Source organism: Pipistrellus kuhlii, unplaced genomic scaffold (assembly GCF_014108245.1).
Source record: "Pipistrellus kuhlii isolate mPipKuh1 unplaced genomic scaffold, mPipKuh1.p scaffold_m20_p_3, whole genome shotgun sequence".
NCBI classification, from domain to species: domain Eukaryota; kingdom Metazoa; phylum Chordata; class Mammalia; order Chiroptera; family Vespertilionidae; genus Pipistrellus; species Pipistrellus kuhlii.
In genome coordinates, this window is record NW_023425529.1 from 52350485 (window position 1) to 52364760 (window position 14276).

General features: G+C 39.2%; 1 protein-coding gene and 1 pseudogene across 2 annotated transcripts in view; both read right to left on the reverse strand.

The window, feature by feature from the left end:
• Positions 1 to 14276, reverse strand: part of TAFA2 (TAFA chemokine like family member 2) — a 430659-nt gene that overhangs the window by 353700 nt on the left and 62683 nt on the right. The window lies entirely within an intron of this gene.
• Positions 7235 to 7830, reverse strand: LOC118729996 (annotated as a pseudogene).

A 14276-nucleotide genomic window follows, 5' to 3' on the forward strand; every position in this document is an offset into this window, starting at 1 on the left:
TTATTGTGCACATCCTAAATGTCAAGCACAGTGCTAACTATATGCAGTGACCCATTACTGCTCATAACCAAGCAGGTCTTCATTCATTATGCTCTTCAAACTTGGTCTTCATTCATTATGCTCTTTAAACTTGGAGATGCCAGTCACATAGACTACAATATGAATGATAATACTTGGGTATGGGCAATGCTCAACTCATGCAGTGGCCTAAAGGGAGGTATTATTTTGATTTCCATTATCACAGAAACCAAGGAAAATAAGGCTTAGAAAATTATGTAAGTGGTAGAGATAAATTTAAAAAAAAGAGGTCTTAATCGCTATGATAAACTACATCCTATGATTTCCTATGGAATACTTTTTTAATTGTGACATTTGAAGAAATATTTATTATGGGCTGAAAGTTTGTGTCACCCTCAAAACTCTTATGTTGAAATATTAACCTTCAATATGATGGTACTAGAAGGTGGGGTCTTTAGGAAGTAATTAGTCCTTATGAATGGGATTAGTGCCCTTATAGGGAAAAAAAAAAAACACACAACACTTCTTTTCTCCCTCTCTCTCTCTCTCTCTCTCTCTCTCTCTCTCTCTCTCTCTCTCTCCCCCCCCCCCCCCCAATGTAAAAATATCATTAGAAAACTAAACCAAAGGAGAGCCCTTACTAAGAACCAAACCATGCTGCAAACCATGCTGGCAACCAGATATCACATGTCCAGGCTCCAAAACTGAGAAATAAATGTCTATTTTGAAGCCACCCCATCCATGGTACTCTGTTATGGAAGCCTAAACTGACAAGACATGCAGAAACTCAGATAGACGTGTACAAACACACACAATATATAAATTGCCTAAGTTAGTACCAGATTATTCAATAATAACTAAATCGGAGTCTTTTTTAAGAGTGCTCTAGAGTTAACCAAGGCCCAGGAAAGTCCTGAGGATTATTCTAAGACATCCCTCAAATTTCAGGGCTACTTGAAAAGCCAGCTCTTCACATTCTAGGTTTCTTGACAATGACACAAGAGCCAAAACATAATTGACTCATGGTCTTGATCCACATGGCTGACACCAAATTATCAAACCACCTCCTAAGTAAGTCTAAAGGTGCAAAGAACTGAAACATCTTTAATCTGTTATCATGCTAATCATGAATTTGAACTTACATTAAAGTTATTTTGCATTTACTTGGAGATGCACACTCATCATACCATAGTTTGTTATCAAATGTCCTTAGATTGGGAGTTAGTTCTGCTGTAAACCCAAAACTGAAAGACAAAGAACTGTAACATGTAACATGTAAGTGGGTTCCAAGGTAGATGGGTTGCAGGAGTCTCGGTGCAGCTTTACGAGAGCAATCCATCAGCGGTCATGCACCATCACCACCATCAGGATGGACCCTTTCTGAAGTCTTCTTGCGAGTCCATTAACATTTCCCACTTCTCACAAATATTTGTTGAATACCCACTCTAGGCGTAATGGCATTAGGCACTGGCATATTGAAATGAATAACGAATAATCCCTGTCCTCAAGGAACTTGGTCAAGAGAAGGAGGAAAATATAAAAATAAATTCTAAAACTTATAAAATAGTGCTATGAACAAAGTGCTGAGAGAGTAATCATCTCTACCTGTGGGTAGAACAAGAGGTTGGGAAAAGAGTCATGGGGGTCAGGGGGAGTCAACATTATTAATGGACTTTGAAGGACAAGTAGGAGTTTGCCTGAAGTGAAGCTGGTGGGAGCAAGCTTCCTCTTGCTGCATAGTTAACTATAGGAGTGTAAGAGGAAATTTTCCTTCCTGCTCTCACTATAACTAGTGCTTTGTCCTTCTTTGTGGTTTTTTTGTTTTTGTTTTTAGTATGTTTTTATTGATTTTTGAGAGAGGAAGGGAGAAGAGGAGATAGATAGAAACATCAATGATGAGAATCAAGATCGGCTGCCTCCAGCATGCCCTCTACTGCAGATTGAGCCATGACCTCCTGGTTCAGTGGTCAATGTTCAACCACTGAGGCATACCAGTCAGGCCTCTTTTGATTATATATGTTATTTAGTATAATGTAGATAATGGGAGCAGATTCACTAGGTTTTATTTGTATTAAAATGGAACAGGTTGCCAAAACCAGTTTGGCTCAATAGATAGAGCGTCGGACTGCGGACTGAAAGGTCCCGGGTTCGATTCCGGTCAAGGGCATGTACCTTGGTTGCGGGCACATCCCCAGTAGGGGGTGTGCAAGAGGCAGCTGATCGATGATTCTCTCTCATCGATGTTTCTAACTCTCTACCCCTCTCTCTTCCTCTCTGTAAAAAATCAATAAAATATATTTTAAAAAATAAAAATAAAAAATAAAAAATAAAATGGAACAGGTTGCATTCAGAAACTATTGCTATACTTAAAATATCTAAGTCCATTTTTGAAAATAGCCACAGTATCTTGACTTTTCAACTGTTCATGTCATGAAAACATGAGACATTTTTCTTCAAAAAAATATAACTTCAAGGTCACAATTAAACATCAAGATCAAGATTTATTAAGATCAAATCAACACTCCCTGAAAATCTTCCCAGTGTGCATTTAAATTGGCAACTAGTGACCATTATAACGTGTTCCACATAGTTTCACCGCAGCAACATGGAAGCCATTACAAAAAATGTAAAATTATTGCTGGGCGAGTGATCCCTTAGATCTTTTCGATAAACTCAATGAACTGAGCTACTTATTAAACAGTGCCGGGAATGCTCTAAAATACCATGGCTTTTCAGAATTCCAGAGCTACCACCAAACCTAAACAATTCCTTTATTATAAGACAATAATATATCCTGAACCCAACTCCCTTATCAGCTGATAAAGTAAGTTAACCAAATGTATTCTGGTAGAGAAAAGTTAAGCTAGAAACTCATGATATTTAAGTGAACCTATAACTATCATGCTCAATCTTCATCGATTTCATAAAAGAAGGCTTTGGGGCTATGCTGAGCACAGTTTCTCCATCATCGTTGGGTCTTATCAACAGTCCATCCAACAAGGAGAGAAACTACCCAATTCCTAACTCACCCACAGATATATATTCTGGCTAATACTAGCCTTGATTTCTTTTTCCTACATCACATCCTTATGCTCAAGTAACCTATAGCCCTATTGACAAAGATGTGTGAACTCAATTACATGACTTCCTCTCATGTGATCAGAGTTCATACTCAGAAAGGCACCTGTCAATGCCTGTCATCTCACTCATTACATTACATTTGAAATCAGATGCATCAGACCAGAGGAAACCTTGACCAAAATGCTTGCCATTCACTCAGAAACGCTGCTTGTCCAGAACTGCTGCATTCACCTTGTCAATAGAAACACCTTCCTGGAATCTAGACTATTAGATGTATATCTAGCTGGACACTTTCGTTTCTGACCTCATGCTAAGGTCAAAGTCAGACTTATATACTTACCCCATCAGAACCCAGCAGCAATGGTCTGTCATTGTCCAGTCCAATGTACAGAGGATATCTTCAAATTAAGACAGCAACTAGAGTTGTGCAGAATGGCTATTTGCAGACTACATGCTTCCTTGTGCATACCTGGGAGCTGGCAGGGCAGGATGGTATGCACTGATGGGAAATGATACAAATGACAAATGAGCAATGTCTAATTATTCCAGTGCCGCTCAGACTTGGAGACAAAAGCAAGCAAACTGAGAGTCTAGGATGAAACTCCATCTCCTCTAACCCTATTGTGCCTGTGTACTGCAGTACATAATAATGTAACATCAAGCCCTATTTTTAGACCTCTGCAATTCCACGGGCATAAATCATTCCTGTGCCACAAGTCACCTTTGAGTTAGCAATGCCAAGTTTAACATTTTGCAGGATTCTGCAGACTATGTAATTGCAAGCAAGTGATATTTAAAATGAATAGTAATAACTTTAATGAAGTATTAGCCTAAAAATAGGTTGTTTGAGATGATTTAAGTAATAACTGAAAGAAAAAGTGACGAACGTGCCACTTAGCTAATGCTTTCTGAACAATAGTTTTCACAGTTGAATTTGGAAAGCTATTCGTTTGGGGAGAAAAATGCTAATGAATGTCTTGTTTTCTTTTTACATAATGCTGTTTAATCCTCAGTGCTTTTTAGCCAAGAGGGTACTCTAAATTGAACATCTGATTAAAGAAGGAAAGATATCGAACAACCAAAGGCACAAATTGGTCAAAGTGTTACTTTTATAATAGTCCATGACAACTGTTGGGAAAATATGACTAAAAACAAAATCCTCTCCGAACTCACAAGTCCTTTCCCCAAAGGTAACAGAGAAAAAGAAAAAATTTTTTTCTATTTTTGAAGGAGCATTAAACCAGAATGTAATGAGCATCACATGCAATCTGCTAAGAAAGTGAAAAGATGAAAGGAAATCTCATTCTTTTATATAGCTAGCAGATACACATCATTAGCTACATATCTTCAAGATAAACAAGAACTAGTCCTCCAGTAAGAGGACTTGACAGTGTCATTTGTCACACGTGGTTCATCTTAAATGCACCTGGTAATTGACTTTATCCAGAGGAAAAACAAACCTCTCCTGTCTTTATGACAAGAGGTAGTTTTACAGCTTAGTACAAGGCTCCCACCAAATTTGGTTCCTGCCCTCCCCTTCACACTGGGATACAGGGACAATAATTTCCTTGAAGTTTTCATTTCAAATAGATGGCTCCCAGGTTCTTGAGGAAAATATCCCTGGGTCATAAACCTGAGGAATATATAATATTATCCAGTTTTCAGGATTCATATACATTTGAAAGTGAGGAGAAAATACTTACTAGTTTGCTAAAGTAAACGTTCTAAGAAAACAGGAGAAGAGAAGTCTCTTCCCTTATTTTCAACAAGGAGAACTGAGCCTCCTAAATTTGTACTTGTCCTAATACCATACAGGTTCAGTGTGCTTACCATCATGCAAACTTGTTTACACAAGATATGTGAGGACTGCAGGTTCCCAGAAGAGAAAATCCAAAAAGTAAAACAAAAATTGTTTCTAAACCATTAAATCAGTGCAAATTAATGTATCATGCCAAACCACATGCCTTATGGCCTGCAATGATTATCAGTAATATATTTCACCAAGGGGAAAGCAAATTCTTAATAAGCTGTTGTTTTCCTGCCCATTTCTGACAGAAATGATGATTTCATTTTTAATTTGTTCAGGATGGATTGCTCTTATAAAATGCTTTTGCTCCCCTGTATGAGATTACCTACACAATCATTAGCCATTAAAAATGTATTATATTGAATACAAAGAGAAGTTTTGCATTCATCTAAATAATACATGTTCACCCTACAAAAGGCAAAAAGTATAGGAGAGATAAATTAAATGAATCAACTTATCAAAATTCCCAATCAGTCCTACAGTTAGAGCATATATTTGGCTAATAATGTATCCTAGACTCATAGTTCAAACTACCTCGTGAACTTTCTACTTATATACAATAATTTTCCACTAAGTGCTCTTATAAAGCATCACCTAATGTTAGCATTAAGAGGGATGTGTAATACCAATCAATAGCCAAATAAAACAAAACCACCAGAAGTCACAAGGGGATAATGCAGAGTCTAATGCTTTCTGCTGAGACCTTTAGAGGGCAACTTCAAAAGGATCCATCCAGAGACTGATGCCATTAGTAGATCACGTGCCACACTGACAAAGATGATAACATCTTTAATGAAAAATAGGTACAATCTTAGTTCTTGCCATGTGTGCTTCAATTCCTCTAGGAAAAAGCTTTGGTAAAAAGGTATGTCATAAAGGAAAGAATGAGGTTTTATCAAAGCACTAAGTAGAATACTAAACTCAGGCATCATCCAAAAAGTGTTCTGTGTTTTGATGTTTGGGAAAGTGAGGAAGAGGCAAACAGGAAGGGGTGTTTTGTTAGCATAGGTAGGTAGCTAGTGTTAATAAAGGAAGGGAGCAAAGGGAATCTGACATTAAGCAAAATAAACTAGAAAGCTGAATCGGATATTAAGTCTAATCTACCAGGGAGCTGACTAAGGACAATAAGCCTGCCTCACTAGGAAGTTGCAGCATTCACAGGCTCCACTGAGGACCCCTGCATCCTCCATCCTCAGGACCTAATTCTGGAAGTGGCAGGAAGGATGGTTACCAGTCATTAGCTGGGATTACCAGGGGAGAGAGAAAACAATAAAGTGGAAATTCCTGTGATGGGTGCAGGCCCAGAAGAAGCCAAGGTGGTGCATGGGGAGGGCCTTCCACTGTGGGGCATGCACAGTAGAAGCCAAGATGGAAACCATGAAGAGGAGATGTCTAATCTAGAAAAAGACCAATTGGTTAGGGAGAGGGCCCAGCACACGCCCATGAAGGATTGAGAAAGATATTGGTCAGTTTGAAAGCCAGAGATAATATAATCAAAGCTTAGCAAAGGCCTCTGGCTTGGTAACAGGCATTTGTTTTCCATTCAGTCCTGCACTCCTGCATTCCCATTAGCTCTCTCTCTCTCCATTGCAGCCACATGGGCCCAAAGGCAAGACTGGGTACAGCAACACAGCACTGGGCAGAGCCAGGAACAAAGACTAAGCCACATGGGGGCAGAGACTAAACTGGACTGAGCTTTGGTATGGACTGGACCAATGAACAGAATTTCTGGACCCTGGTCCTTCTTCTGGGCTTGATGAAGACAAGGCCGGACTTCTTCTACAGCGAGATGGACAGAGATGAGCCATCCAGAACCTGGGGGTAGTCTTTTATTTCTATTCCGATGAGCCTTACCACTACATCTCATCTTCTCCTAGGGTCCTGGATGCTTTTCTTGTGACTCTGTAAAAGGACCCCATTTCAACGAGCAACCGTTTCATTGCTGTTGATCTAAAAACTGCCCTCAGATCTAATGTGTTTGGCAAATTAAAAGAAGGTGTCAGAGAATCACTGAAGATGGCACTCTGGTCTGCTTGCTGAGAGTCTGTAGAGTAACTGCAAACTTTTCTCTAGTATATTCTCCTTTAATTTACATGAAAGGAGAAGCTGTTTCTCCAACACTCACCCCTAACTTCCTACTGTGAAGACAGCTGCCTTATTTGCCTTTCAGCGAATTAAAAGTTAAAATAGCTTCACTGTCAGGAATAGCAGCAACAGTGAAGGGACTTGTAAAAGACCTTCAATTACTACTGTAGACTGTTCTATTTTCAAAGGATCACTGCTACCTTTTGACTCTAGTAAAAACTCTCTCGAGAAATGATACCCTTCCTTTTTTTTTTTTTTTTTTGCAGTTTTATAACTTTATTTGGCAATCAGCAGTAAATTCTCCTCCACATTAACTGTTGGTAGATTTTTGAAAGTAGTGACAGGTACATAGGTGACCAACATGTAGAGCTTGTTTAGTGAATCTTCATCTTCATTACATTTTCTGGACAATTGTACCCAGGTACGCTATAGGACATTCCTTATTCCTTTGGCCCAGATAGCTTTGTTCAGCCCAGTGTCAATGCATACATCTCCTTCATGACAAATTTCCAGATCTCCTTGAGTTCCTAAGGGGCATGTTTCTTGAAACCCACTCCATGGATGTGCTTGTGAATGTTGATGGTGTATTCTCTGGTCACTGCCTCATTGATGGCAGAAGGGCCCTTCTTTTTCTCGCCCCCCTTCTTTGAAAGAGTCATTTCGCCTTGCCCACGTTGGAAAGAAACACCTAGAGGTACTGTGGGGGTGAGAGGAAGCGGGGGATAAGCAGGGTTGCAAGTACCAATACCCTTTCATTACGAACTCACTATCTCCCTCTTTGCTGCTCCCCTCATTGGCAAAGGTCAAGACAAACTCCCTAACAAGAAACTTTCTGCTTTCTTAAATGTTCTTCATGCATTGATTTTTGCTTTCCTATGCTTATACTGTTAAAATTCGCCAGTAATAAAACTAATTCCTAAAAAGTTTAAAGCAAAACAAAAACTATGTCACTGTAGTACAGTCTAAAGTGTAAAATGAATCTGGTATTTTCTTTTTTATATTTAGTTGGCATACTATACTATATTAGCTTTGGGTGTACAGCATAGTGATTAAATATTAATATGCTTTCTGACTGATCACCCCAATAAGACTATCCATCTTGATACAGTCGGCAGTTAGGGAGACATGAGCAGAGTAGAAACAATAAGGTATAGAAGGTCAATAGAGCAGGAAGCCCTGGATGCCTAGTAATGAGCAAAACTGGGCTGGGACTTTGTCCCCAGAGTGACCTTTCCTCCCCTAACATATCACTGGTCATGCTGTTTGGAACCTCTGACCTTTCTTTCACATTGCTGGTCATATGGTTCAGACCCTCCCCTGCCCTTTCCTCCCCTGAGACGTTGCTAGTCACGTGATAGAGGAGGAACAAGGGGGTCAGAGAATAGGACTCCCATACAAGCCTTTGCTGAACCCCTCCTTTAAGCATTAAGCCCTAAAGATAACATCTAGGCCTCAGCTGTTCAGCGCTAGGCCCAGAAAAGCAGCAAGGCTAGGTGGGGCAGCACCATGGCTGACAACAGGACCAGCTGCAATGACTAATGATCCCCTCTCCTGGTACCTACCAATCAGTGGAGACCACAACCCAGAGGAAACACACCCAGATGAATGTTCTATTGAGACATCCCCTGAGATCTCCAGTTAGAAGCCCTTACGATGAAGGACCAGGCTCTCTGTTGAGTACTCCCATGCCTTTCCTCCCTTTCCTCCCTCATGGCAGCGCATATATTTGCTCTCTTCCTCCTAAGCTCCAAGGGTCCTTCTTTCACCTCTGTAACTTGTCCCTGGAATCCACACAGCCCAGCTGGCTCACTTCTTCTACCTCTGTGACTTTCTAAATAAACTTTCACTTGTATTTGAGTCTTGACTCTGAATTCGTTTTTAGCCAAAACTCAAGGACTGGGGTCTAACATCTGACACCATTTACCATTAACATTCTGACATTAACCATACATACTAACTACAATATTATTGACTGTATTCCCTATGCTGCACTTTATATTTCATGACTAATTTTTGATTGCCAATTTGTACTTCTTAATCCCCTTTCCTTTTTTCACCCAACCCCACCCCAACCTCCTCCCATCTGCAGACCCTCAGTTTGTTCTCTGCATCTATGAGTTGAAAAAAAGAGTGTTGAGAAAAGGACTAATGAGAGTTAATAAAGCTACTAGGGAAAAAGATAGATATCATTTCTTCAAAATGTCAAAAGACAACAAAGAAAGAATAAACAAAGATAACCTTAAATAAATGCCACCAGAATCTTAAGTTTGGCTTGCACATTATTTTTCCAAATAAGTCATAGTCTATCTCAAAAACAAAATTTAAGAAGACTGTTTAAAACCATGTTTTCTTTATTTTAGTTTAGGAATCTCAACACTTTCAGAATTGTGATTTAATTAAACAAATTTGTGTCTTAAGTAAGGCTTTTATTGGAAGAAGAAACTGAAATAGGAGGCCTGAAATAATTATTTCATTAGGATATTAATGAACTTCTTAATTCTTCTGCGCTTATACTACCCTAGGAGAAAATTCATAACAAAACCTTCTCTTTAAAATATGAAAGCTCACTGGCTTATCCTGAATGACTAAAATAAGAAAGCTAGAGTATACGTTACTGTAGTATTTATGGCATTATTATTGTCATTAATATCTGCCAGAGGCCATTAAAATTTTCTTCTCTTTTTCCTATTTTGTTTCAGAAGTCATAGAATATTGCCTAAAGAATTCATTCTTTTATTCACTATATTTTCATGTATTTTTAGCTGTACTTTGTAAAAAGCCATAGGAAAGCTTTTATCGTGCATCAATAATTTCTAATGTGTAATAAAATTAAATTATTTAGGAAATGCAGAAATCATATGACTCAATAACTAAACATATATGGTTAAGCCAACAAAAAATCAGGCTGCTAAAATCCTCCAATTAGTAAAGTTTTTAATAATAACATAAATTATGACAATTGTCAGGCACATTAAATATGTGATCAGATTTAATGTGTACAATATTATGGAATTGTAAAATATACTCTATTAAAAAAAAAAAAAGCCAGGAACACAGACACTCGACAGTAGAGCCAGCATTTTTTTAAACATATCTTTATTGATTTCAGAGAGAGAAAGGAAGAGCGATAGAGGAATAGAAACATCAATGGTGAGAGAGAATCACTGATCAGCTGCCTCCTGCATGACCCCACCGGGGATTGAGCCTGCAATCGGGTATGCGACCTGATGAGGAATTGAACTGTAACTTCCTAGCTCATGGATTGACACTCAACCACTGAGCTACACCAGCCGAGTGGTAGAGCCAGCTTTTGAATCAGAGTTTACCTGAATCCAAAGCTCAAAATTTTAACCACTATTTAACATTACCAGGCATATTTATATCACTTGTTACTATTATAATTATACAAGTTGTTTTTCTTGGTATGATTCATTACTCTAAGAGTCCCTGCAAGTACTTTATTTTTATTAATTTTTATAAGATTCCTGCAAGAACTTTATTTTTTTAATAACATGTCATAGTTCTGATATAGGACATTTTTTAATTCAAGGGCATCATTTAATTGAACGTGAGCTGATCTAATTATGGATTAGTTGAAATGCAGTGTGATTTAGGTCATTTAGGCTAAGGCTAATTTCTATAAATAACACAATTCCTTTCTTTTTAACTATTGTCTCAAAATACTAGTATTGACTTGGAGTAATCCCGTCCCCCCTAAAATTTTCTATTTACCACTTTCATTTTTATTTCAAGTTTAAAAGACAAACTAATAAATTCATTTTGACCAGCACGTTATCAAATTGAATATGAGTTAGCTTACATTTGCACCAAGATTGTGTATGCTTTTCTCCTCAGACCCCTATTTTCCAAGTTTATATATAAGACCATCTTCATGATACTGCAGAAGGCCAGTATTTCACACTGTACTGGGGGTGTTTGGTCTTTGTTTTTGTTTTTGTTTTCAATTTATGACAGCATATTACAAGAGTTCTGGTAAGATTTTACAGTTCAGGAGTCTTTAGCCTTGGATCAGACCATACTGCAGCTTAATCATTTTCAGTCCTTGTAAGCAGAGGTTGTTGTAACTAAATTGAATATTTAAAAAAGTACAGTTCCAGGTCCAAATCACAGACCATAAATTCAGATGATCAAGAAACATCACTTTTTGTATATTGACATTTCTATATCCATGTGATGAAATGTCATCTTGTTATATTTAAAAGTGAATCCCCTCATGTACCCTCACTTGAAATCCCCCACAATCTTGGTTTCTCAAGGTTATGTCTGATTTCTACCCTATGGCTATTAAGTTAAAACTGACCAGTGGGGTGGAATCCTAATCCAATGTGACTGGTGTCCTTTTAAGAAGAAAAGAGGCTGGAGATGTGGCCACACAGAGGAAAGACCATGTGAGGACACAGAAAGAAGATGGCCATTTGCAGACCTAGGAGAGAGGCTCCAAAAAAAACCAAACCTCCCAGCACTTTGATCTTGGACTTCTAGGCTTAGGAAGTGTAAAAAATTAATTCCTATTTTTTAAGTCATCCAGTCGATAATAATTTTTTAATCCTCACCCAAGGATATGTTTTGTTTTGATATTCTATTTTTAAAGAGAGAAGAAGGGAGAAAGAGAGAAATATTGATGGGAAACAGAAACATCCATTGGTTGCCTCCCATATGCACCCTGATGAGGGATCAAACCTGCAGCCTAGGTATGTGTCCTGCCTGGGGATAGACCCTGCAAATTTTTTGGTGTACAAGAGGATGCTCCAACAAACCAAGCCACCAGACCAGTGCCAGTCTATAATAATTGGTTATGTTAGCTCTAGCAAATTAATACAAATATGAATAAACTAGTGGTCCAGTGCATAAAATTCATGCATGGGGGAGGAGGGATTCCCTCAGCCCAGCCTGCACCCTCTCCAATTGGGGACCCCTTGGGTGATGTCCAACTGCTGGTTTAGGCCCGATCCCTGTGGGACATTCCTCTCGCAATCTGAGACCACTAGCTCCTAACTGCTCAACTGCCTGCCTATGTGATCGCCCCTAACCTCTCTACCTGCCTGCCTGATTGCCCCTAACTGTCCTCCCCTGCCAGCCTGATCTTGTCCCCAACTGCCCTCTCTGCATTTGCCCCCACTACCATGGCTTTGTCTGGAAGGAAGTCGGACATCCAGAAGATGGCTGGTCGACCCAGTCTAATTAGCACATTACCCTTTTGTTAGTATAGATAGGTTATATAGGATAGGATTGCTTAAATGGGGGGGGGAGCCTTTTTCAGCAGGAGGAGATGCTCTTAGCAGACAAAAATATATAATCCCTATATCTGGACTGATAGCCAGCCATATGCACTATACTACCAAAGCAGTCATTAAAAAATTGAACAGCTGCTGAAACTGGTTTGGCTCAGTGGATAGAGCATCAGCCTGTGGACTGAAAGATCCCGGGTTCGATTCCGGTCAAGGGCATGTACCTTGGTTGTGGGCACATCCCCAGTGGGGGGTGTACAAGAAGCAGCTGATCGATGATTCTCTCTCATCAATGTTTCTAACTCTCTATCCCTCTTTCTTCCTCTCTGTAAAAAATCAATAAAATATATATATTTTTTAATTGGACAGCTTTCTTATACCTTATATCAAACAGCTGTTGCCCTAAAAACCCCTCCTCAGCCCCCACCTTAGGTTCTGCCTTCACAGTTCACCCAAATTAGGTTCTGATTGGTCAGTTTCTATGCCAGTCAACATCAATAGCTCTGCCTCCTAGGCAGCCACTGGCTCCTCGCACTTCACCCAGATTTGGTTCTGATTGATTTGTTTCTATGCCAGTCAGTGTCAAAAGCACGGCCTAGGCAACCATTGGCTCCTCACAGTTCACCCAGATTTGGTTCTGATTGGTCAGTTTCTATGCCAGTCAGCATCTCCTAGCCTATCTGCAGGCCTGCTCAAATAGGTGAGACTGATCAGCAGTCCCCATGGATGTCCAGAAAGAAAGAGAGGCATGGCTGCTGGCCTGGCCTAGAGAGAAAGAGAGCGGCAAGGGCTGATCAACAGCTGCCATGGAAGCTATAGATCAGACTTCTCTGTCTAGGCCTCTGTCTAGGCCTCTCTCTGGGCCTGATCCACAGACCCCTTGGCAGTCAATGCTAGGTCACCATGGCAACCCAGCACTGACTGCAAGACTGACTTCCAGTCAGTCAGGCCTTTGGTCAATATGGACCCTGGGTTTTTATTTATTAGGATATTTTGAGTTTCATTACAAAATAGAATTTCCTATTTTTAAAACTGCCAGCTATTTTTGTAAGCTGAAATTTCTATCCCTTTTATTGATTAGCTCTTATGCTTGTTTTCTTAATGTCACCTAATATTTGTATTGTATTGTATTTACAGTAACTCACAATAGATTTAAGTTTACTATTCTAAGATCTTTCCAATTTTTTTTTCAAAATACAAAAAAACTGTGTATATTTAAGAAATGCAGATTTATAAAATTAAATATTGATCTCTAATGTTCTACATACATGACCCAGAGTATTCAACCCAAAACCACACATCTTTCGGGTTTAGATACTTTTGCATTGAAAATTGGTCTCATATATTGCCTTAATTTGTTTTCTTTGAAAAGTTAATCAATTATAATAAAAATGAGCATCAAGAAAATGGAGTAGAATGATTCTTATGTTTCCTTTTTTATGTGATAGACACAGATAGTCTGAGAATGAGCTTAAAAATGGCTTTTCATGTAACACTAGAGGCCTGGTGCACAGATGTGTGCACTAGTGGGGTCTCTCGACCTGGCCTGCAGGAATTGGGCCGAAACTGGCTCTCCAACATCCCCCAAGGGGTCCTAGATTGTGAGAGGGCCGTTCTCAGGTGATGCACCCCGGAATCAGGCTCCCTCCTCTCTGGTTCCAGGTGTGTCACCTGAGAACCCCTACTGCCAGTGACTGCAGCGCGGCAGCTCATGTGTTGAATGTCTGCCCCTCTGGTAGTCAGTGTGCATCAGAGTTACTGGCCAGTCAGCCAGTCACTCAGGCTTTTATGTACTAGTGTATAGATATAAAATTGCATTTATAAATAATATAAAAACTGTAACATAATATAACCTATGTCAACACAAGAGGACTCTGATTACATACAACCTATGTTTAGCTTCATGGTACATCATATGACATTCCTTTTGATTCCTAGATCTGAGGCACTAACTATATTGCATTTCATATTCATCATTTTCTTAATTTCCTTGGTATACAGAATTATTATATCTATCTGTATTTTAAGAGATATTC